A 25,788-nucleotide genomic window follows, 5' to 3' on the forward strand; every position below is an offset into this window, starting at 1 on the left:
AACAACAGCTGCCAGAATATTGATGGCAAAAAAACTGGAAGGGGGAGAAAATCCCATCACTATCAAAATGGCAAAACAAACTTGGCGAGGTTGCAGAAATGGCAAAATTGACGGCAATTATTAGAGGCCACCCAAATCAGAGAATTTCATTCCGGAAATGAAATTTTAATAGAGAATGTGTAAAACATGCAGGGGTAAGCAAGAAAATAATAGAATCAACTGAATAATTATTAAATTATAAAAATACAAAAAGATGGAAGTAAAATATTGAGATCACACATGGGTGAAGGGGAGAGGGGGCATATGGGAACCTATAATATTATTTACAACATAATTTGTTAATTGTGTTGTATTTACATACAACAAATGGAAGCCTAGAGTATTTAGATATATTTTAATTTAGGTAATCGATGTAATAGGCTTATGTTAGAAAATGAATATGGATTTTGAACTTGAACTTTGTAAAAAAAAATTGGTTTTGAAAGAAAAAAGAAGAAAAAGAAAAAGAAACCATTTGCAGCCCCTGGAATCAGCCAGCAAGGGATCCACAAGAGCCAGATTTTGGACTTGAAGAATCCCAAGCACATTTATCTGGATTTTTCATTCTCTCTGCAAGAGGAGAGAAGTGAAAAGCAGTGCTACATCTGGCAAAGTCATTAGGGAGGTGCATTCAGGGATTAATTAACAAAGAGGGGATCCTAACAGCCAGAAAGGGTGCTCTGCTTGGAAAGCAGCAAAGAGCTGGCTGCTCCGTCCCTTCCTTCTTCTTCTTCTTCTTCTGCTGCTGCTGCTGCTAATGAGACCTGAAGCAAAGCAGGCCGAATTCTCGGCTTCATCATCAGTGCAATTTGCAGAAGGGCGGTTTCCACAGCCCCCCACCATCCCACCCCACTTCCTCTATGCTAGGTAAATAGAATTACAGGATTTCCCACAGTTTTTGTACAGATATCAGCTACGTGAACGCTTCATCCCTCTTCTATAGCAAGATGGATTCCCTTGCAAACACGCCATCAGGTGGTACAGCCACACAGTTCACACCCTGCCCTAAATGAACTTTTCAGTTACTGCACACACTCCAAATTTGCGGAGGATGCACCTGTGTTATTCGCAGCCAGGTATCCCAAAACCCCTCAACCCAAGTCTCCCTTCTCTTTTTCTGCACCCAGATTCAATCCCTTGCCAACACCTTACCAGAAGATGTAGCCACACAACTCAGACCTTAGATAAACCATGGATGAAATATAAATATCTCCTGGAACCTACAAGCCCTTGGTGCATTTCACACATTGAAGCCTTTGCCGTTAAGAAGAAGAACATGAAGGGAATTTGGGCAACATATAAAATGTTATTGGGGGGGGGGAATTAATACATTAAGAGGAAAGGACTTTGACATCCATATATGTTTGATAGGCTGGCTCCAATACTTCCAACGGAATGAAAGACAAGGAAAATAGGGTTTGCTGGAGTAATATCAAAACTAAAGGGAACTCTAATCGAGCCTAAATGAAAATATCTATCTAAAATGTATAATCTGCTCCACAATTCACACTCTGCCATCAAAGAACTTTTGTCTCACTTAAAACGCTCAACCTTTTCTGAGGATGCACACCTCGGAGCACATAGGGACAGAAAAAGCTAAAAGATTCTGCAGTTTGATTCCTCCCAAATGGCAGAACCTTCAGAGTGCTCCTTGCAGGCGTGTCTTAAACTTTAATACCATGGGACTCCAGCCATTTGTGCCATATGACCAAGTAAGGCATCTTTCCAACTGCAGAAGCCCCATTTCCTTTGTCAAAGATGTAGAAAACACAGTTCCATGGCACAACAAGTAATGCCATGTGAAAGAAACATTTGGGGGAGGGTGGACAGAAGCCCTAACAGAATAATCAGGAAAACCAAAACAATAATCCACACTTCTAAATACAGCCTATGGCGCAAAACCATTCAATGTATAATCTCCTCCACAATTCACATCCTACCATCAAAGAACTTTTGTCTCACTTAAAACGCTCAACCTTTTCTGAGGATGCACACCTCAGAACACAAAGGGACAGCGGAAGCTAAAAGGACAGGCCAGTGACTTCTGTCTTGCAAGTAAATTTTTCGGATGACCCAGACCTTTCCTCAAAAGGGGCGGAAGAGGAAGAAAGATGGAGGAGAAATTGGAATGTTAATACCCCCCCTCCAAATCTGGGGCAAACTGGTTGAGACGATAGCAGTGGGGAAGCTATGTAGAAAATCTTATTTTTTATAAGCCCCCGATTTTTCACCAGCATAACTAATTTTTATTTGGCTTTGGCTTTCTGTAAATTTAATTACCTCAAAGTGTATTCCTACATATATAGCAGGAGACCAAAACACTGGAAAGAAAATACAGTCTTGAAGAGACTAGTAAATTAATTGTGATGCCTATGTTGGATTTCTATTTATTTTGTTGAGTCAGAATACTACAATCAAGTGTTAGCATATAACTTAGGATGCTTCTGGATTCCATGTTCTGTTTTCTTTGAAGCTCATTGTGTTTAACACAATGTGACAAATCAGGTAAAAACTGTTAACCTTATTGTTTTTTTCTGGTGCTGTCAGAGTGTATGCTTTTGCACATTTGAAGTGCAGTCTGAAAGAAAATTATGTATATAATAAATTACCCTCCCCCCTCCAAATCTGGGGCAAACTGGTGGAGACGATAGCGGTGGGGAAGCTACAAGAATTATTGGAAAACACAGATAATGAAATGCATTCCCCCCTGGTTTGAATCCTGGCCATGGGGGCTCAATCCCCCCAATATTGAGGGGGCCAACATCCCCCATTTGGTTGCTGTTATGGGGATGCAAATGACAGCCACCATCAGCTGCAAGAGACACACGCCATAGGGAGCCGAGCGGGACATGTGGATAATCAGGAACGGAGCTCTCTAAGCGAGAAGCGGAAGATGCTGGCAGGCCAGCACAAAGAGCTGAAGGAGAACCTGGACCGGGGACAGCACGTGGTCTTGGACATCCTATGCAATTACCTCTTGGGGGAGTAGCTCTGAGACTGCCAGCATTTCGTGAAGATGAAATCTGGGCTGCTCATAGAACAGCGCGAGCTGGACGACAAGATCAAGCTAGGACAGGAACAGCTCAAGTGCCTTCTGGAGAGCCTCCCCACGGACTTCATGCTTAGCAACAGAAAGGGAGCAGAACCTCCATCAGCCACCGGGACCAGCCGACCTCCCGCACCAGCATCTTCGCTCTGACCCTTCCAGACGCGGCTACATCAAACCTTTTCTTCTCAGAATTATTTAATCAGAAATCTCTTTTATCGTTTTTTTTTAAAAAAAAAAAAAAGAATTGAGGGAGGATTTAATTATTATTTTTTAATTAATGTTGGGGTGGGGGGGGGGAAGAAATAGCACGGAAAGATTTCTTTTTCTTCTTCATCTTCTCCCAGAGATCACGATTTAAATCTGTTTGGAATACATTGGATTCTGGTGGCCAAGCAGAAGAGACTAGCAGCAGGTTCTATGAGGGAGGTCAGTAGCTAATTAGAAATAAACTCAAGCTGTCCCTGCTGAAGGAGTCTTGTCCCCCTCCCCCCTCTGAGCACCTGACGGTGGTTAAAATAATGAAGGATATACAATAATGAAGCCTTCATTAAAATATTAATGAGAGACCTGCTGTCTTGAACAATATCCATATTTATATTTTTTAAAGCTACAAGATAGAATTCTGTAAAGATTTTGTACATACGCTAACCAGTTATCGATTCTACTTCAACATGTACGTAGGGGGGAAATGGTTAACTATTATTATTTTTTGTACTTCACATGGGAAAAGAAAAGTGGAACACCCTTGCCCCCCCAAAAAAAACCCCCCATAGTCACACATCATATCTAAATAAAGGACTCACCGGAAAAGCTACAGGCCAGGATCCAAGGATGCTTGCATGCAGAAAGATGTACTTGGTGAATGTCAACCCAGACGTTGGATGTGGGTGCAGTTTGGCATCTCGTTTTCCCTGGGCAAGGACCCCCAGTCAGAGTGCTATGGCTCTGACCTTTTTCTCCCTTTCCCCTGCATGGTGGGATCCAGTGCAGGTCCGTGAGCAGGGTCCCCCCCCCCCCCCGTGTACCATCGAGGCGGTCACTGGATTGCAGCTTTTTATCTCTCTCAGTGCCCAGTGAATATTGTCAGTAAGTGACCTTTCCACGAAAGCGTTGCACAGCAAAATCCCGTCTTCCAGATCTGCAGTGCGAAGCAGCCGCCGTTGGAACAAGCACTTGTGTGAACCAAACAACTCAGGTGTCAACGTGAAACTGAAGCAAAGAGATACTTCCTCCTTGAGACTCTCTCTTGGGCTCTGTGATATTATTATTTTTTTTAAAAAAAGAAAAACAGTAACAAGAGAAAGCATGGAACTGCATGCAGCCTGCAAACTTATTTGAATGACTTCTTGAGGTGGTTCATTGAATGTCCTTATTTATAGATTGCTTTAAATGGAAACGGAAAAAAATAAATTCTTCATGCTCCTGCTATTTGCAGAATCTAATGATTTGCAGAATCTAATGAAAATTAATAAATTAAGAACTTTGAAATCCATATATATTTGGCAGACTAGCTCCAATACTTCCAACTGAATGAAATACAAGAAAAATTGGGTTTCCTGGAAAAATATCAAAATGACTGGGAAAGGCTGTGGAGGGAAGACATAAGATTCACTGCATATTATAAGGGGGCGGTGAAGAAGGAGATAAGAGAAGGAAGCGCCCTCCTGTTCTCAGATTGGGGACAGCCTCCCACCTCCTTCCCAACCTGTGGAAGGACCAGACTCAAATTCCTCACCTCTTGACCCCTCAGCAAATGTCCAAGCTACAACCCCAGGGTGAAGTGCAAACCTCAACCCCACAAGTCATGTGTCCTTAACTAAGTTTTACGGTCAGAGGCTGCTATCTAAAGAAGTATCTCCCATTTCTAGGAAGGCCACTTCAACGTCATCTAGCGCTCAGTCGCTTTCTTCACTGTCTTCCCAGTGCTCCCGGGCAAGCTCTAAGGGCTCACTGACATCCCGGAGGTCCATAGACTATGCTGCAAACCACTACACTGCCATCCGGTCCAAGCTGAATCACATGGTTTCCATGCTGCCTAGGAGGGGCAATGCGGCAGAAAACTACATAGGCTGCCACCAAGTGAGGTGCAACTTAAAGCCTAGGCAGCGGATCAGCAAGAGCCTCATAAACCTCAGAGACTTTGCACTGTATTCATCATGACTGCTTCTGAGAAATGGGATCGTGAGAGCTGGCACACATAATTGCCATACAGGGGGTGTTGCTGGCTTGGTGGTGGTTCTTTTTTTAACTTGGCCATGCCATGGAGAAGAATGGTTTGGAATGCCAACCAATATGCACATTATACTTTGCGGCACAAAGGTAGCCATCACATGGAAACAGCTTCACGTTGCTCTTTGTGGCTTACATTTTGTGTGCGTCACTTGTAAGTGCTCCAGACTTCGCACTTGGTCAATTCTGTACTGCCCTTACAAATGTTCCTTTCTAGAGCTTTTTTGGTCTAAGAAATCATGGGGTGACTTGGTTTCATCAAGGGACTATAATATTAGATGTTTAGAAAGTGCAAAACGAAAGTGTTTGCAACTGTGATTGTAGTATTCATCTTTTTAAAATATAAACATTGCAAGTTTTGGCACGCTTTCTGTATGCACAGCAGCTATATGTAATAAATCATCATCTTTATCTAAAAGCACCCAGCATTAAAAATCTCCTGATACACGGCTCAGGAGATCGGGAGGGAGAAGAAAGAGAAGGCAGGAAGGGTAACATGTCAGACCACTAACTCCTCGAAATACAAATGTCTTCCGGATAGATTGCCCATAAACTCCACCCCTTGGTCCAACATGGTTACCTCTTCCATGCTTAGCTAATCTGTTCCTCCTTCCCTCTCTGAGTAAAAAACCTATACCTTTTCCCCATACAAATGTTTAACTTTAGCATATAAAATACACACTAATATAAGCAACATCAAAATACCAAGAGCCAGTATAATCACAGGGTGCCAAGCCAAATTTTAAAATGTTGGTCATGGTAGGGCTCTATCCTGAAAAGATGTCCCAACAATGGTGTGTGGTTCAATCCTGAATATCCTGAGTGACTCTTCTTAGCTTGGCTTGTTTTAACACGGCAATATTGGTACTCTGCATTATGACACATTCCAAGTTTTTCCACAATCTTCATGTGCTTTCTCATTCCTTTTCTCCAAGCGGACTGAATCCCTCGCAAACACCCCATCGGATACCTGCAGACACACAACACAAACCCTGCCAGCACTGAACTTTTCAGTTACATCAACTACTCCACATTTGCTGAGGGTGCATTTGCATTCCTCTCAGCCAGGAATGCCTCCTTCAGGAGGTACAATGACACCATTTGCAGCCACTGGAATCAGTCAGCAAGTGATCCACAAGAGCCAGATTCTGGACTTTAATAATTCCAGGCAATATTTATATTCATTTTTCATTCTGGCCAAAATTATGCCAATAACCGTAAACCAAATTTGGCATCAATTGTGTCTTTATTTGGGGAGGTCTTGGGGGGTCTTAACATGCAAAACACCAAAGTCAGCCATGGAAATCTTGCAACACGTCACAGATTCCATAGGTCCTCTCCAGTTGTACAGAAGATAGAAGGAGAGAGAGAGAAAAGACCTTGACTGGGGAAAGGGTCAGAAAATATTTGCTGCTGCAAAGGTAACATTTCTGTTTTTTAAATATATACATGGGGCTTTTTTTGCAAAGAGAAGCATTTTCTGCGTGCACACAATAGAGAATCAACCAGGCTGCCAAGCAAGGGGCAGGATCGATCTCTCTCTCTCGAGGTTGTTTGCTTGCTTCTCCCGCCTTAAGGAAGGAAATCTTGCCCTTCTGCAAATCCCTGCTGGTTTCTCCTCCTTCATGGCCATGAAAGGAATCAGCCCCGTCAGATCAGTCAGGATAAGCTAGGAAGCAAGCTGTGTACTGCCTCTCTCATCAAAGCTTCACCATCACCCAGGGAATGAGCAACAGAACGAAGCCCCTCAGCCAGTGACTCCTGCTGCACAGGCCTTCAATAAAATGCCATGAGTCTTGCCAAAACAAGAAAACAAGAGCCCGGCTCAGGAGGAGCCCAAGAACCTCCTTTACGACATGAATGACTGCTACTCCAAGCTGCGCAAGCTGGTGCCGAGGATCCCGCAAGGCCCCAAAGTCAGCCAAGTGGAAATCTTGCAGCACGTTATCGACTATATCTTTGACCTGCAGATCGTGCTAGAGGAGCAGGCGAAGAAGGGGCAAGATCCGCCCACAGCTGAGACTTCCTTACTCTCTTTAAAAGCTGCAGAGCGGGCATCCGAACTTTGCTCAAAAGAGGAGAGGAATCTCTGCCACTAACCTCTTAAAACAGACTGCAAGTGTGGGATCCTGGCACTTGGTTCTCTCCAGTGAGACAGAAGATAGAAGAAGAGAGAGAATAAAGACCTGAACAGGGGAAAGGATCAGATGTTTAACCCTGTGCATCCAGTAATGAAGAGACCACCATCATTCTCTTCCAGATAAACTGTAGAACATGGATCTGGCCGGCCAGTTGCTGATGCCTTGACTGGTCTTCCAGAAACAACCTCCTACCCTCAATCTGTTATTCGCTTCCAACGGCCTGAAAACAAAATTTGCAGGCCAGGTAGGGGGGGCCGTGAAAGCAAGCCCACTTTTCAATAACTATGGTATTGTTGTATTAAACAAGAAGAAACTTTGCACAAGAAGAAATTTTGTGGAGTTTGTGTGTGAGACTGGGGGGATTATTATTATTATTATTATTAAAGCTTTGAACACTCAGATTCATCATGCTAGTTTACTGGTCAGGAGATTTCTTACTGAAATCGCACACTTCCAACATTGAATCAGCTTGTGAGAAATGTGGACTAGTCTGTCATTTGCTCAGAAAAAAGGGCAACAACAACTAAAAACAACTTTGCAAATATGCAGCTTTTATGTATATTTTGGATTATAGTTTTTTAACATAATTTTTGGGGGGTGAAGGGGACTTTCACGAACATGAAAACTGAGGTGTCTTAGGGCTGTTTTGCCTCATGGTTTTTGTTGCTGAACTCTAATAGAGAGAACACATGCAACTTATTTGGCAGGAAGGTTGATTTCTTCATCCATGAATTGTACTTCCTTTGGTGTGTGTTTTTTTAAAAAAACTTTTCATAAAGGCTTTTTGCATAATAAATCTTATTCTGGTGCTTCTTTAAAAAACCCAAATACACACACACACACACACACACAAATTGCAATTTCTGCTGCTGTTTCTCAACATACATGAGCAGAGTTTATGCTTCAAGAGGAGAGAAGTGAATGGCAGTGCTTCATCAGGCACAGTCATTAGGAAGGTTCATTTAGGGATTAATTAACAAAAAAGAGGAGGGCGTCCTAACAGCCAGAGAGGCCGCTCTGCTTGGAAAGGAGCAAAGCTATATGTACTCATCACTCCTTTTCTGCACCAAGATCAAACCCCTTTTCCAAAAGCCCTTAGATTGGCTACCCATTAAGGGGTTACTTAGATTAAGATGTTGCTTGTCCAAAGATACACGCTTATGCTGCTTGGCCCCTTCAACAGCACAGTTTAGGAGTTCAACTGCCTCTTCCCAATGGATGACTTTGTGGACTCACTAAAGTTTCTAGTGTGGATGTGGCTGTTCACCTGCGTTTGTGTCTTATTCAAAGGCTCTGATTTCACTCTTCAGTATTCCCCTTATTTAGGAAAAGCACCACGTTAGAAGTGACCATTCTAGTGAAACTGCATCTCAAAAAGGGCATTGGCAAATGTCCTTTTCAGCACTTTTCTGCACAAAAATTGATTCCCTTGCAAACATGCAATCAGGTGGTATAGCCACACAGTTCACACCCTTCCCCTCAGGCAGGAATGCCTCCTTCAGGAGGTACAATGACACCATTTTCAGCCCCTGGAATCAGCCAGCAAGGGATCCACAAGAGCCAGACTCTGGGCTTGAAGAATTCCAAGCACATTTATCTGGATTTTTAAATCTCTCTGCAAGAGAAGAGAAGTGAAAGGCAGTGCTACATCTGCCTCAGTCATCAGGGAGGTGCATTCAGGGATTAATTAACAAAAAGGAGGAGGGGATCCTAACAGTCAGAAAGGGTGCTCTGTTTGGAAAGGAGCAAAGAGCTGGCTGCTCCATCCCTTCCTCCTCCTCCTCCTCCTCCTCCTCCTGCTGATAAAGGAGGCCTGGAACAAGGCGGGCTGAGTTCTTGGCTTCGTCATGGCTGCCATGGGACCACATTCACAACGTCCTCCCTGCTCTGCTGGTCCACGTGGCCATTTGCAGAGGGGTGGTTTCTGCAGCCCCCCACCATCCCACCCCCTTCCTCTATGCTACGTAAATAGAATTACAGGATTTCCCACACTTTCTGTACAGATATCAGCTACATGAATGCTTCAGCCCTCTTCTATAGCAAGATGGATTCACGCCATCAAGTGCTACAGGCATACAATTCAAACCCTGTGATTCAAGAACTTTTCAATTACTTAAACAGCTCCACATTTGCCACGGCAGCAGCAACACTGTCAACTTGAATGTGCTGGATATCTGTGGTTTTATGCTCCACCTTCTTTTACTCTCACTTTCGTCCTCCATATGCTAAAGCTTTCCTCTTCATTCCTGCTGCTATATTACTATCTTTCCTTTTAAAATAGAAAAATTGCAGGTTTCTCCACAGTTTCTGTACATACATCAGAAATATGTATGCACTTTCCTACACCAAAATGGATTCCGTTCCAAACATGCCTTCAGTTCACACCCTGCCCTTAATGAACTTTTCAGTTACTGCACACACTCCAAATTTGCGGAGGATGCACCTGTGTTATTCGCAGCCAGGTATCCCAAACCATAAACCATGGATAAAATAAATATTGGTGCATTTTACCAATCGAAGCGTTTGGCATTAAGAAAAACATGAAAGGAAATTTGGCAAAATATAAAATGTTATTAGAGGGGGGAAATTAATAAATTAAGAGGAATGGACTTTGAAATCCATATATTTTTGACAGGCTGGCTCCAATACTTCCAACTGAATGAAAGACAAGGAAAATAGTGTTTGCTGGAGAAATATCAAAACTAAAGCGAACTCTAATTTAGCCTAAAGGAAAATATCTATGTAAAATGTATAATCTCCTCCACAATTCACACCCTGCCATCAAAGAACTTTTGTCTCACTTAAAACGCTCAACGTTTCTTGAGGATGCACACCTCAGTACACATAGGGGCAGAGAAAGCTAAGACATTCTGCAGTTTAATTGCCCCCAAATGGCAGAACATTCAGAGTTCTCCTTGCAGGCGTGTCTTAAACTTTAATACCATGGGGCTCCAACCATTTGTGCAATATGACCTAGTAAGGCATCATTCCAACTGCAGCAGCCCCATTTCTTTTGTAAAAGATGGAAAATACACAGTTCCATGGCACAACAAGTAATGCCATGTGAAAGAAACATGGGGGGTGGGGTGGGCATAAGCCCTAACAGAATAATCAGGAAAACCAAAACAATAATCAACACTTCTAAAAACAGCCTATGGCACAAAACCATTCAATGTATAATCGCCTCCACAATTCACATCCTGACATCAAAGAACTTTTGGCTCACTTAAAGCACTCAACCTTTTCTGAGGATGCACACCTCAGAACACAAAGGGACATTGGAAGCTAAAAGGACAGGCCACACAACAAGCCAGTGACTTCTGTCTTGCAAGTAAAATTTTCGGATGACCCAGACCTTTTCTCAACAGGGGGGTGGGAGAGGAAGAACCGCTGGAATACCGAGATGAAGAGGAGGAGGAAGAAGAGGAATACGACAAGATTGGTAACCACAGAATGCTTTCCATTATTGAAGTTACAAGAGATGCATTCTGTCAAAATGAAGAGCTGAGTTGAGAAAAAAAAGTTTATAGTTTGGGTGTTCACCTATGTAGGTGCCTTGTTCAATGGTCTGACACTGCTGCAACTGGCTCCGATTTCACTCTTCACTATTCCCCTTCTTAATGAAAAGCACCAGGTGGAAATTGACTATTCTTGTGAACCAGAATCTCAGAAATGCACTGGCAAAAGTCCCAAGTTAAACCCAGGGATGAAGCGCAAACCTCACCCCTCAAGTCAGGCTATACAGTCAGTGCAAATATTTGGTACCGCAATTGTACTATTGTTCTTTTTAAAATATAAAATTGCAGGTTTTCCCACAGTTTCTGTACGTACATCAGCTATATGTACACTTCTCCCTCTTTCTACGCCAGGATTGTCTTACAAACACGCCATCAGGTGGTACAGCCACACAACTCAAACCCTGCAATTAAAGAACTCCTGTCAAGACACTTCTGAAGTGGCCTGCAAGTATTTCACTGAACTGCCAGTGCCCACTTTTGGAACTATGGCCACCCCCAGGAAGTGTGCAATTCCAGAAAGGCCATCAACCCAGTGTGATCCAGCAGCAGCTCCTATGCAGCCGTCTGCTGTCACTTGGATCAGAGACAAGACAACATACAAGAAAAAGGTGTTTGCAACTGAGAACATTGGCTGGAACATGGTGGGTGGGTGTGGTTGTCTGTCTTCCCAGGCTCCTTATGCTCCCCATTTACTCCTCCTTGCCCTACAACTCTCCTCATAACAGGGTTCCAAACAAATAAACAACTTTTAACCAAGACGAAGGAACCAGAATGATTGGCAACTCAAACTAGAGCAAACTAGAGCAAAATCCTGTTTCTTTAAACCACATATAAAGCCAGGCTATGAGACCAGACAATTAATTTGGCTCAGGGTGCAGGTAGCCAAGTAGGACATACGACGAGATGTAGATGAACACACTTAGGTCACATTGAAAAACTTGACCACACAGTGATAACGAAATGGGACTGGCCAGCGAGGCAAAGATGGAGGAGAGATAGGAATGTTAATACCGCCCCCTCCAAATCTGGGGCAAACTGGTGGAGATGATAGCAGTGGGGAAGCTATGTAGAAAATCTTATTTTTTTATAAGCCCACGATTTTCCCCCAGCATAACTAATTTTTATTTGGCTTTGGCTTTCTGTAAATTTAATTACCCCAAAGTGTATTTCTATATATAAAGCAGGAGATCAAAACACTGGAAAGAAAATACGGTCTTGAAGAGACTAGTAAATTAATTGTGATGCCTATGTTCGATTTCTATTTATTTTGTTGAGTCAGAGTACTACAATCAAGTGTTAGCATATAACTTAGGATGCTTCTAGATTCCATGTTCTGTTTTCTTTGAAGCTCATTGTGTTTAACACAATATGAGAAATCAGCTAAAAACTGTTAACCTTATTGTTTTTTCCTGGTGCTGTCAGAGTGTATGCTTTTGCACATTTGAAGTGCAGTCTGAAAGCCAGAGGTAGCGGAGCGGGAAATGCGACAGATGTGGAAGGACACATCTTGGTCACATGGAGAGATATAACTTCACAGAGAAGTGGGACTGGCAAGGGAAATGGCCCGCTAGTCGTGGATGAGGTAGAGGGATGGGGAACAGTCATTATATCCATCTGTAGATCATTTGCATGCTGTGGGCTTCATACAATGTTTCTAAACAAATAAGCAAAACACAAATACAAAGTTTTGTTCATGGTAACATTAGCATTCTATACAGAAACAACGGGTTTCTTTCATATCTTTATGTATTGGTTCATTTAAATTGGTTGCACTTTTCTTCTCCTTTCCTTCTTAAAAGCTCAAAGCAGCTAACAAAAAATCAAACCATGACTTACCAATTGAGAAGATTTGTTAGGAAAGCAGCAGCAGAGATAACCTCCCCTCCTCCCCTTCTCTTTACTTATTTGCTTCCATTTTAAGGGGGGAAGAGAAGCATGCATGTGTGAAAAGCAATGTTGTCCAATGAAATTTGATATTGTGTCACACCAGGCCCACAGATTTTTCAAGAAAAATTCAATGGTACATAGCGGGCTATTAGCCTGTGTGTAGTTCAGATTCTGCAGTTTGATTGCCCCCAAATGGCAGAAAATGCAGAATGCTCTGTGTCAGAGCTGGCCCACACCTCCTTGCAGGCATGTCTTAAGCTTTAAGACCATGGGGCTCCAAACATTTGGGCCATAAGGCCAAGTAAGGCATCTTTCCAACTGCAGCAGCCCCATTTCCTTTGTAAATGATGGAAAAAAACACAGTTCCATGGCAAAACAAGTTCTTTGTGAAAGATTCCGGGCTATTATCCTGCTCAACCCTACTGTAGATCACCTAATGAAATCTTTCGGCCAAATATCTAATGACATCCCCAAAGACAAGAAAAATATACTGCTTTACACAACAACAGCTGCCAGAATATTGATTGCAAAAAAACTGGAAGGCGGAGAAAATCCCATCACTATCGGAATGGCAAAACAAACTCGGTGAGTTTGCAGAAACGGCAAAATTGACGGCAATTATAAGAGGCCACTGAAATCAGAGAATACTTAGAGACTGGGATGGAGTGAAGGAATACATGAAAAAATATGGTTCCAGAATTGTAATATTAATAGAGAATGTGTAAAACATGCAGGGGTAAGCAAGAAAATAATAGAATCAACTGAATAATTATTAAATTATAGCAACACAACAAGATGGAAGAAGTAAAATATTGAGATCACACATGGGTGAAGGGGAGAGGGGGCATATGGGAACCTATAATATCATTTATAATATAATTTGTTGATTGTGTTGTATTTACATACAACCAATGGAAGCCTAGAGTATTTAGATATATTTTAATTTAGGTAATCGATGTAATAGGCTTATGTTAGAAAATGAATATGGATTTTGAACTTGATCTTTGTAAAAAAAAATGGTTTTGAAAGAAAAAAAAAGAAAAAGAAACCATTTGCAGCCACTGGAATCAGCCAGCAAGTGATCCACAAGAGCCAGATTCTGGACTTGAAGAATCCCAAGCACATTTATCTGGCTTTTACATTCTCTCTGCAAGAGAAGAGAAGTGAAAGGCAGTGGTACACCTGGCTCAGTCATTAGGGAGGTGCATTCAGGGATTAATTAACAAAAAAGAGGACGGGATCCTAACAGCCAGAAAGGGTGCTCTGCTTGAAAAGCAGCAAAGAGCTGGCTGCTCCGTCCCTTCCTTTAATACATTAAGAGGAAAGGACTTTGACATCCATATATATTTGACAGGCTGGCTCCAATACTTCCAACTGAATGAAAGACAAGGAAAATAGGGTTTGCTGGAGAAATATCAAAACTAAAGGGAAGTCTAATCCAGCCTATGGAAAATATCTATCTAAAATGTATAATCTCCTCCACAATTCACACCCTGCCATCAAAGAACTTTTATGTCAGTTAAAGCGCTCAACCTTTTCTGAGGATGCACACCTCAGAACACATAGAGACAGAAAAAGCTAAAACTTTTTGCAGCTTGATTGCCTTCAAATGGCAGAATATTCAGACTGCTCCTTGCAGGCGTGTCTTAAACTTTAATACCATGGGGCTCCAACCATTTGTGCCATATGACCACGTAAGGCATCTTTCCAACGGCAGCAGCCCCATTTCCTTTGTAAATGATGGAAAAAACACAGTTCCATGGCAAAACAAGTTCTTTGCAAAAGATTTCGGGCTATTATCCTGCCCAACCCTGCTGTAGATCACCTCATGAAAGCTTTCGGCTAAATATCTAATGACATCCCTTGCAGCCACTGGAATCAGCCAGCAAGTGATCCACAAGAGTCATTAGGGAGGTGCATTCAGGGATCAATTAACAAAAAAGAGGAGGGGATCCTAACAGCCAGAAAGGGTGCTCTGCTTGGAAAGCAGCAAAGAGCTGGTTGCTCCGTCCCTTCCTTCTTCTTCTTCTGGTGCTGCTGCTGCTAATGAGACCTGAAGCAAAGCAGGACGACTTCCCGGCTTCATCATCGGTGCAATCTGCAGAAGGGCGGTTTCCACAGCCCCCCACTATCCCACCCCACTTCCTCTATGCTAGGTAAATAGAATTACAGGATTTCCCACAGTTTCTGTACAGACATCAGCTACGTGAATGCTTCAGCCCTCTTCTAAAGCAAGATGGATTCCCTTGCAAACACGCCATCAGGTGGTACAGCCACACAGTTCACACCCTGCCCTTAATGAACTTTTCAGTTACTGCACACACTCCAAATTTGCGGAGGATGCACCTCTGTTATTCGCAGCCAGGTATTCCCAAATCCCTCAACACTAGTGTCCTTTCTCCTTTTCTGCACCCAGTGTGCCAACACCTTACCAGAAGATGCAGCCACACAACTCAGACCTTATATAAACCATGAATTGAATATAAATATCTCCTGGAACCTACAACCCCTTGGTGCATTTCACACATTGAAGCCTTTGCCGTTAAGAAGAAAGAAATATCAAAACTAAAGGGAACTCTAATCGAGCCTAAAGGAAAATATCTATCTAAAATGTATATATCTATCTAAAATGTATAATCTGCTCCACAATTCACACTATGCCATCAAAGACCTTTTGTCTCACTTAAAACGCTCAACCTTTTCTGAGGATGCACACCTCAGAACACAAAGGGACAGCGGAAGCTAAAAGGACAGGCCAGTGACTTCTGTCTTGCAAGTAAATTTTTCGGATGACCCAGACCTTTTCTCAAAAGGGGCGGAAGAGGAAGAAAGATGGAGGAGAAATTGAAATTTTAATACCCCCCTCCAAATCTGGGGCAAACTGGTTGAGACGATAGCAGTGGGGAAGCTATGTAGAAAATCTTATTTTCTATAAGCCCCCGATTTTCCCCAAGCATAACTAATTTTTATTTGGCTTTGGCTTTCTGTGAATTTAATTACCCAAAGTGTATTTCTACAAATATAGGAGGAGACCAAAACACTGGAAAGAAAATACAGTCTTGAAGAGACTCGTAAATTAATTGTGATGCCTATGTTGGATTTCTATTTCTTTTGTTGAGTCAGATTACTACAATCAAGTCCTAGCATATAACTTAGGATGCTTCTAGATTCCATGTTCTGTTTTTTGTGAAGCTCATTGTGTTTAACACAATGTGACAAATCAGGTAAAAACTGTTAACCTTATTGTTTTTTTCTGGTGCTGTCAGAGTGTATGCTTTTGCACATTTGAAGTGCAGTCTGAAAGCAAATTATGTATATAATAAATTACCCTCCCCCCTCCAAATCTGGGGCAAACTGGTGGAGATGATAGCGGTGGGGAAGCTACAAGAATTATTGGAAAACACAGATACTAAAATGCATTCCCCTCTGGGTTGAATCCTGGCCATGGGGGCTCAATCCTCCCCAATATTGATGAGGCCAACATCCCCCATTGAGTTTTTGTTACAGGGAAGCTACAAGAATTTTGGGGGAAAGGAGTTTGCAAAACAACTAAAGTCCCAAGTTAAACCCAGGGGGGAAGCGCAACCTCAACCCCTCAAGTCAAGTTCAGAGCCGATGGCCCAGCCGAGGGGAATGGAGCTTTTGCCTGGGTAAGCAATCGAGTGGGTGCCGGGTTGTACCCAGGGAGGATTCCTTTGTCAGGAAAAGTATCCCCGAGTGGGTCACTCCATTGATGCATCCCTGCAGACCAGACGGAAGGAATATGACTACAAGGGACCACAGTGATGACCAAGGGAGGTTTGGGAAGAGGACGACTATCGAGAGCTGGAGCGCCCACCCCAGGAAAGTCGCCGATCAACGATGTATCGACTGCCTAGTGCAGCCTGGGTTTACTCGCCAGAAAGGTCTTGGAAGCCCCGCGGGCCAGTTCGGTGGTATGAGGAAGAGAAGGGGTACGGGCAGCATCCCAGGCGCTTTTACGAAGGGCAGGAATCTCAGCGTCCAGATGGACAAGCCCCAAGTTATCGCTCTGCCCCAAGGTACAGCTATGGCCAAGAGCCACAAGATGTGGTTCCAAGGAGCATTACACGTGAGTTTACCCTGAGGGATTTTGGCTTACGTCTTTTCCCTGCGTATAAACCCCCCATTGATTTCCTGAGCTAACTGACTTTATTCGAACTAACCTGCCGGGAACTGGAGCTCCCCTCAAGACTGTATATGTCCATTCTGAGGGCGTTGATTAGTGGGGAGTTGGTGGATCTCATGAGCCATCTTCCTTTGTCCCACGCGCTAGACTATGAACCGTATAAACGCCTTGTTTTTAAAAAATATTGGGTTGATGGCACAGTGAATGCCATCAACCTAGTGTGATCCACAGTAGCTCCTATACAGAAGTCTGCTGTCACTTAGATCAGGGACTAGGCACCATGCAAAAGAAAGGGTTTGCAACTGTGATTGTAGTATTCACCTTTTAAAATATAAACATTGCAAGTTTTTGCACAGTTTCTGTATGGACATCAGCTATATGAATAAATAAATTATCACCACCATCACCATCACCATCATCATCTTTATACCCCACCCATTTGGCTGGCTTTCCCAAGGGACTCTGGGGGGCTTCCAGCATATCTAAAAACATCCAGCATTAAAAATCGTCTGATACACGGCTCAGGAGATCGAGAGGGAGAAGGAAGAGAAGGCAGGAAGGGTAACCGTGTCAGACCACTAACTCCTCGAAATACAAATGTCTTCCGGATCGATTGCCCATAAACTCCACCCCTTGGTCCAACACGGTTCCCTCTTTCATGCTTAGCTAATCTGTTCCTCCTTCCCTCTCTGAATAAAAAAACCTATACCTTTTCCCCATACAAATGTTTAACTTTAACATATAAAATGTACACTAATGTAAGCAACATCAAAATACCAAAAAAACCAGTATTATCACAGGGTGCCAAGCCAAATTTAAACTGTTGGTCATGGTAGGATTCTATGCTGAAAAGATGTCCCAACAATGGTGTGTGGTTCAATCCTGAATATCCTGAGGGACTCTTAGCTTGTACTTTGCATTATGACACATTCCAAGTTTTTCCACAATCTTCATGTACCGGTACTTTCTCATTCCTTTTCTACAAGCGGACTGAATCCCTCGCAAACACCCCATCAGATAGCTGCAGCCACACAACTCAAACCCTGCCAGCACTGAACTTTTCAGTTACATCAACCGCTCCACATTTGCTGAGGGTGCATTTGCATTCCTCTCAGCCTGGAACGCCTCCTTCAGGAGGTACAATGACACCATTTGCAGCCACTGGAATCAGCCAGCAAGTGATCCACAAGAGCCACACTCTGGGCTTGAAGAATCCCAAGCACATTTATCTGGATTTTTCATTCTGTCTGCAAGAGGAGAGAAGTGAAAGGTTGTACTACAGCTGGCACAGTCATTAGGGAGGTGCGTTCAGGGATTAATTAACAAAAAAGAGGAGGGGATCCTAACAGCCAGAAAGGGTGCTCTGTTTGGAAAGGAGCAAAGAGCTGGCTGCTCCGTCTTGTCCTGCTTCTGCTGCTGGTTTAGGGTTTGCTGGAGAAATATCAAAAGTAAAGGGAAATCTAATCCAGCCTAAAGGAAAATATCTATCTAAAATGTATAATCTCCTCCACAATTCACGCCCTGCCATCAAAGAACTTTTGTGTCACTTAAAGCGCTCAACCTTTTCTGAGGATGCACACCTCAGAACACACTGGGACAGAGGAGGCTAAAAGGACAGGCCGCACAACAAGCCAGTGACTTCTGTCTTCCAGGTAAATTTTTGGATGACCCAGACCTTTTCTCAAAAAGGGGGGGGGGGAGAGGAAGAACCGCTGGAATATTGAGATGAAGAGGAGGAGAAAGAAGAGGAGTACGACAAGATTGGTAACCACAGAATGCTTTCCATTATTTAAGTTACAAGTAATGCATTCTGACAAAATCAAAAGCTTAGTACAAAAAAATAATTTATAGTGTAGCTGTTCACCTGTGTTGGTGGAGATGATAGCGGTGGGGAAGCTACAAAAATTATTGGAAAACACAGATAATTAAATACATTCCCATCTGTGTTGAATCCTGGCCATGGGGGCTCAATCCCCCCAATATTGAGGGGGCCAACAGCAGGAGCACAGATAACTTCCCCTCCTCCCTTATCTTTACTTATTTTTGGAGAAAAAAAGGAAGAAAAAAACACCGTGCTTATTTAATGAGCTGTGAAATGAATCTCTGCTGCTGCTGCTACTGCTGCTGCTAACCTCCCAATTCCTAGATCCATCTGCTATTCATTGTGCTTAATATACATGTTTCTGCACTGTGCATTTAGAAGATCCCAGAAAGGAATTCAAAACGGCTGCCGGGGAAAGACCACCAAACATGCCTACAGAAACACTACAAACAGGTAGCATGGTGAAACCTGTCAGCCCCGCCATCACTTTCACTTCAGCCGTTCCACTCCGCATTCTAAACAAAGTTAGTTGTACTTTCCCTCTCCTTTCCTTCTGAAAAGCTCAAAGCAGCTAACAAAAAATCAAACCATGATTTAGCAATTGAGAATATTTGTTAGGAAACAGCAGCAGAGATAACCTCCCCTCCTCCTCTTTATTTATTTGCTTCCATTTTAAGGGGGGAAGAGAAGCATGCATGTGTGAAAAGCAATGTTGTCCAATGAAATTTGATATTGTGTCACACCAGGCCCACAGATTTTTGGAGAAAAAATCAATGGTGCATTACCGGGCTATCAGCCCGTGTGTAGTTCAGATTCTGCAGTTTGATTGCCCCCCAATGGCAGAACATTCAGAGTGCTCCTTGCAGGCGAGTCTTAAACTTTAATACAATGCGGCTCCACCAATCAATGGTGCATTACCGGGCTATCAGCCCGTGTGTAGTTCAGATTCTGCAGTTTGATTGCCCCCAAATGGCAGAAAATGCAGAGTGCTCTGTGTCAGAGCTGGCCCACACCTCCTTGCAGGCATGTCTTAAACTTTAAGACCATGGGGCTCCAACCATTTGTGCCATATGACCAAGTAAGGCATCTTTCCAACTGCAGCAGCCCCATTTCCTTTGTAAATGATGGAAAAAACACAGTTCCATGGCAAAACAAGTTCTTTGTGAAAGATTCCGGGCTATTATCTTGCTCAACCCTACTGTAGATCACCTAATGAAATCTTTCGGCCAAATATCTAATGACATCCCCAAAGACAAGAAAAATGGCAGAACATTCAGAGTTTAATACAATGCGGCTCCAACCATTTCTGCCATATGACCAAGTAGGGCATATTTCCAAATGCAGCAGCCCTATTTCCTTTGTAAAAGATGAAAAAAAACACAGTTCCATGGAACAACAAGTAATGTAGTGTGAAAGAAACATGGGGGGGGGGCAGAAGCCCTAACAGAATAATCAGGAAAACCAAAGCAATAATCACCACATCTAAATACAGCCTATGGCGCAAAACAGAAGATGCAGCTACACAACTCAGGTCTTATATAAACCATGGATGAAATGCTCCCCATTTACTCCTCCTTGCCCTACAACTCTCATCATAACAGGTTTCCAAACAAATAAACAACTTTTAAGCAAGAGCAAACTAGAGCAAAATCCTGGTTTTTTAAATCACATCTTAAGCCAGCCTATGGGACCAGACAATTAATTTGGCTCAGGGTGCAGGTAGCCAAGTGGGACATACGACAGATGTAGATGAACACATCCAGGTCCCATTGAGAAACTTGACCACACAGTGACAAGGAAATGGGACTGGCTAGCAAGGCAAAATGGAGGAGAAATTAGAATGTTAATACCCGCACCCTCCCCCCAATTGGGGCAAACTGGTAGAGGTGATAGCGATGGGGCAGCTACAAAAATTCTTGGGGAAAAGGAGTTTGCAAAACAACTAAGGAAACAGTTCAAAGTAAAATATTTAGGACCAGCAAGCAACTATCTTGGTCTAGAGAACCAGTGATGGAAGTTTTTGGTTAAGTGAAAGAAAGACAATAATTGAAAGCAACAACATGCACAACTGGTTATAAAGTTGGGAATTGTGTTGCATGATGTGTGAATACTTTTGTATATGTTTACAATGCTGTATTGGTTCTGTTCGAATGAGAGGGGGTGTTTGGAAAAGGTTCTTTAAGAAAAAGATAAAAGTTCCTGGAAGCTTTAAAAAGTGTTCCAGAATTCTCTTTAGTGCCTAGGAGTGGCACTCTAGGATTGATTGGTGTCCACTGGAGATGCAAATAAAGAGAGGAAGTCGCAGGCTGCAATGTCCATACAAGGAAAGCACACTCACTCCAAACACAAACACACAAAAACACAAACTCTTAGCACACACACTGACAACAAGGTTGGAAGTAAGACAATGTGTGCTGCTGATACTGTGAGTTTTGCTGGTCAGGATTGTTAAGTACTGGACTTAACTGTGCTGGAGATATAAAGAAGGACTTTCAATTTGCAGTGTCACATTTAACTTGCCTTAAAAAGTGGAGAGAGAAATCTAGTATTTGCACTTAGCAAAAAATGAAAAGATAAGAAATGGGGGGCGGTGAAAAGAGGAAACCCAATCGAGGGGAAATTGTGCATGTCCTGCAACTTTGTATAACAATAGCTTAAAAACTTGTAAGTGGCTTATCAATAAAGAAAGGAAAAAAGAATATCTTTTCTTTACCTTCTGGTAAGAAATCATTCTAATCTTCTGTGTGTAAAAAGTCTCTGTATGATATTGTAATTTGATTTTTTTGTAATTAAGACAACAACCTCATGCACTCTCCCAAAAAAGAACAAGAAAGAATTTAAACAGCTTCTTCCTGCTGCTCTCATTCACCGTGTTGAGTGTTGTGAGTGTGGTGGCTTGCATTGCCTTGGTCCGCCTCTCAGGGACCATCCAGTAGAGGGTGGGACAAGCCATTCCTTGGACCTCTGCCAGGATCCAGGAGGAGTCACCCCACCACCAGTGCTCTTCCAGTAAGTGAGAGCAGTGGATCCGGGTGCGCGTGAGTGGCAGGGGCTCCTGAGACCTCTAGTCGTCTTTCGAATAGACAATGTTGTAAGAGAGCTTTATCGAATATGAATGCTGGTCTGTATGATCCCTATTGATAGTTGTTGTTATTTCTTCATTCAGTGGGGATCGAAAGAAAAGTTATTTTTCACATCCAAAAAAACCAAGAAAAAGAGAAACATTTATTTGGATTTTCATTCTGTCTGCAAAAGGAGAGAAGAAAGATGCAGTGCTTCATCAGGCACAATCATTAGAGAGGTTTATTCAGGGATTAATTAACAAAAAAGAAGAGGGTGCATCATATTTGTGTTTCGTAACCCTTTCACGTGCCTTTCCCTCTCTGAAAAGCTTAGTACAAAAAATTGAAAAGCTTAGTACAAAAAAAAAAGTTTATAGTGTGGGTGTTCACCTATGTTGTTGCCTTGTTCAATGGCCTGACACTGCTGCAATTGGCTCTGATTTCGCACTTCACTATTCCCCTTCTTAATGAAAAGCACCAGGCTGAAATTGACCATTCTTGTGAACCAGAATCTCAGAAATGCACTGGCAAAAGTCCCCAGTTAAACCCAGGGGTGAAGCGCAAACCTCAACCCCTCAAGTCAAGTTCAGAGTTGGTGGATCTCGTGGGCCATCTTCCTTTGTCTGACGCGCTAGACTATGAACGGTATAAACGCCTTGCTTTGGAAGCTGTATGGCTGTACAAGCTCCATATGAATGGATCTTCTGCATTCCATGCTTTTTATATGATTTTGCAAACTTATCATATTCTGTTTGGCACTTTAGTATATCAAAATTGATACTGCTGGGGGGGGGGGGAGATTGCAGATGACTAAAGGACCAATTGACTGGAAGGCTCCTGAGACCTCTAGTCATCCTTCGAATGGACAATGTTGAAACAGAGCTTTATCAAATATGAATGCTGGTCTGTATGATCTCTATCGATAGTTCTTATTATTTCTTCACTCAGTGGGGCTTGAAAATAAAGTTATTTTTCACATCCAAAAACACAAAGAAAAAGAAAAGCATTTATTTGTTTTTTCATTCTGTCTGCAAAAGAAGAGAAGAAAGACGCAGTGCTTCATCAGGCACAATCATTAGAGAGGTTCATTCAGCGATTAATTAACAAAAAAAAAGAGGGGATCCTAACAGCAAAAAAAGGCTGCATCATACTACTGTTTGACTCATGTTTTGCAACCCTTTCGCACGCCTGTCCCTCTCTGAAAAGCTTAGCATAAAAAAAGAAAAGGGATGGATTTGGTGGGTCCCTTGCAGAAAACCAGTACTGGGAAGCAATATGTTTCTGTTATAATTGATTATGTTTCTAGGTATGTTTGGGCTACTATCCTGCCCAACCCTGCTGTATATCACCTAATGAAAGCTTTTGGAGTAATATCTAATGACATCCCCAAAGAAAAGAAAAATCTATTCCTTTAAACAACAACAGCTGCCAGAATATGCCATCACTATTAGAATGGCAAAACAAACTTGGCAAGTTTGTAGAAACGGCAAAATTGACGGCAATTATTAGAGGCCACTCAAATCAGAGAATAATTAGGGAGTTGGATGGAGTGAAGGAAAACATGAAAAAATATGGTTCTGGAATTGAAATATTCATAGAGAATGTGTAAAACATGCAGGGGTAAGCAAGAAAATAATAATAAAATGAATTGAAAAATTATTAAATTATTAACAACACAACAAGATGGAGGAAGTAAAATATTGAGATCACACATGGGTGAAGGGGAGTGGGGGTTATATGGGAACCTATAATATCATTTATAATATCATTTCTTAATTTTGTTGTATTTACATACAACAAATGGAAGCCTAGAGTATTTAGATATATTTTAATTTAGGTAATCTATATAATAGGCTTAAATTATAAAATGAATATGGATTTTGAATTTGATGTTTGTAAATTTTTTTTGGTTTTGAAAGAAAAAGAAAAAAAGAAAAAGAAACCATTTGAATCCACTGGAATCAGCCAGCAAGTGATCCACAAGAGCCAGATTCTGGACTTGAATAATTCCAAGCACATTTATCTTCATTTTTCATTCTGGCCAAAATTATGCCAAGAACCTTTAACTAAATTTGGCATCAATTGTGTCTTTATTTGGGGAGGTCTTTGGGACCTTAACACGCAAAGCACCAAAGTCAGCCGTGGAAATCTTGCAACATGTCATAGATTCCATAGGTCCTCTCCAGTTGTACAGAAGATAGAAGGAGAGAGAGAGAAAAGACCTTGACTGGGGAAAGGATCAGAAAATATTTGCTGCTGCAAAGGTAGCATTTCTGTTTTTAAAATATATACCTGGGGCTTTTTTGCAAAGAGAAGCATTTTCTGCGTGCACACAATAGAGAATCAACCAGGCTGGCAAGCAAGGGGCAGTATCTTGAGGTTGTTTGCTTGCTTCTTCCACCTTAAGGAAGCAAATCTTGCCCTTCTGCAAATCCCTGCTGGTTTCTCCTCCTTTATGGCCATGAAAGGAATCAGACCCGTCAGATCAGTCAGGATAAGCTAGGAAGCAAGCTGCGTGCTGCCTCTCTCATCAGAGCCTCACCATCACCCAGGGAACGAGCAACAGAACGAAGCCCCTCAGCCAGTGACTCCTGCTGCACAGGCCTTCAATAAAATGCCATGAGTCTTGCCAAAACAAGAAAACCAGAGCCCAGCTCAGGAGGAGCCCAAGAACCTCCTTTACGACATGAATGACTGCCACTCCAAGCTGCGCAAGCTGGTGCAGAGGATCCCGCAAGGCCCCAAAGTCAGCCAAGTGGAAATCTTGCAGCACGTTATCGACTATATCTTTGACCTGCAGATCGTGCTAGAGGAGCAGGCGAAGAAGGGGCAAGATCCGCCCACAGCTGAGACTTCCCTACTCTCTTTAAAAGCTGCAGAGCGGGCATCCGAACTTTGCTCAAAAGAGGAGAGGAATCTCTGCCACTAACCTCTTAAAACAGACTGCAAGTGTGGGATCCTGGCACTTGGTTCTCTCCAGTGAGGCAGGAGATAGAAGAAGAAAGAAAAAATAAAGACCTGAATAGGGGAAAGGATTAGATGTTTTAACCCCGTGCATCCAGTAATGAAGAGACCACCATCTTTCTCTTCCAGATAAACTGTAGAACATGGGTCTGGCCAGCCAGTTTTGATGCCTTGACTGGTCTTCCAGAAACAACTTTCTGCCCTCAATCTGTTATTCTCTTCCAACGGCCTGAAAACAAAATTTGCAGGCCGGGGAGGGGGGACGGTGAAAGCAAGCCCACTTTTCAATAACTATCATATGGCTGTATTAAACAAGAAGAAACTTTGCACAAGAAGAAGTTTTGTGGCGTTTGTGTGTCAGACTGGGCAGATTATTATTATTATTATTAAAGCTCTGAACACTCAGATTCTTCATGCTAGTTTACTGGTCAGGAGATTTCTTACTGAAATCACACACTTCCAACAATGCAGCAACTTGTGACAAATGTGGACTGATCTGTCATTTGCTCAGAAAAAAGGACAACCACCAAAAAAAAAAACCCAATTTACATATATGCAGCTTGTATATATATTTTGGAATATAGTTTTTTAACATAATTTTTTGGGGGGTGAAGGGGACTTTCAAGAACATGAAAACTGAGGTGTCTTAGGGCTGTTTTGCCTCATTGTTTTTGTTGCTGAACTCTAATAGAGAGAACACATGTATCTTTTTTGGCAGGAAGGTTGATTTCTTCATCCATAAATTGTACCTCCTTTGGTGTGTGGTTTTTTTAAAAATACTTTTCATAAAAGCTTTTTGCATAATAAATCTTAAGCTGGTGTTTCTTTAAAAAAACCAAACATATACATATATATATATACAGATATATATATACACACACATATATGTGTGTGTGAACGGCAGTGCTTCATCAGGCACAATCATTAGGA

General features: G+C 42.3%; 1 protein-coding gene and 1 pseudogene across 13 annotated transcripts in view; one reads left to right on the forward strand and one right to left on the reverse strand.

The window, feature by feature from the left end:
• Positions 1-25,788, reverse strand: part of LOC310669839 (putative G-protein coupled receptor 34) — a 334,470-nt gene that overhangs the window by 54,291 nt on the left and 254,391 nt on the right. The window lies entirely within an intron of this gene.
• LOC310669144 (DNA-binding protein inhibitor ID-3-A-like) lies at positions 24,356-25,107 on the forward strand (annotated as a pseudogene). The gene is made up of 2 exons: positions 24,356-24,478; positions 24,544-25,107. The product of its transcript is annotated as a DNA-binding protein inhibitor ID-3-A-like (transcript).

The sequence above is a fragment of the Podarcis tiliguerta genome (genome assembly GCF_965153285.1).
Source record: "Podarcis tiliguerta genome assembly, chromosome: Z".
Classification (NCBI taxonomy): Eukaryota; Metazoa; Chordata; class Lepidosauria; order Squamata; family Lacertidae; genus Podarcis; species Podarcis tiliguerta.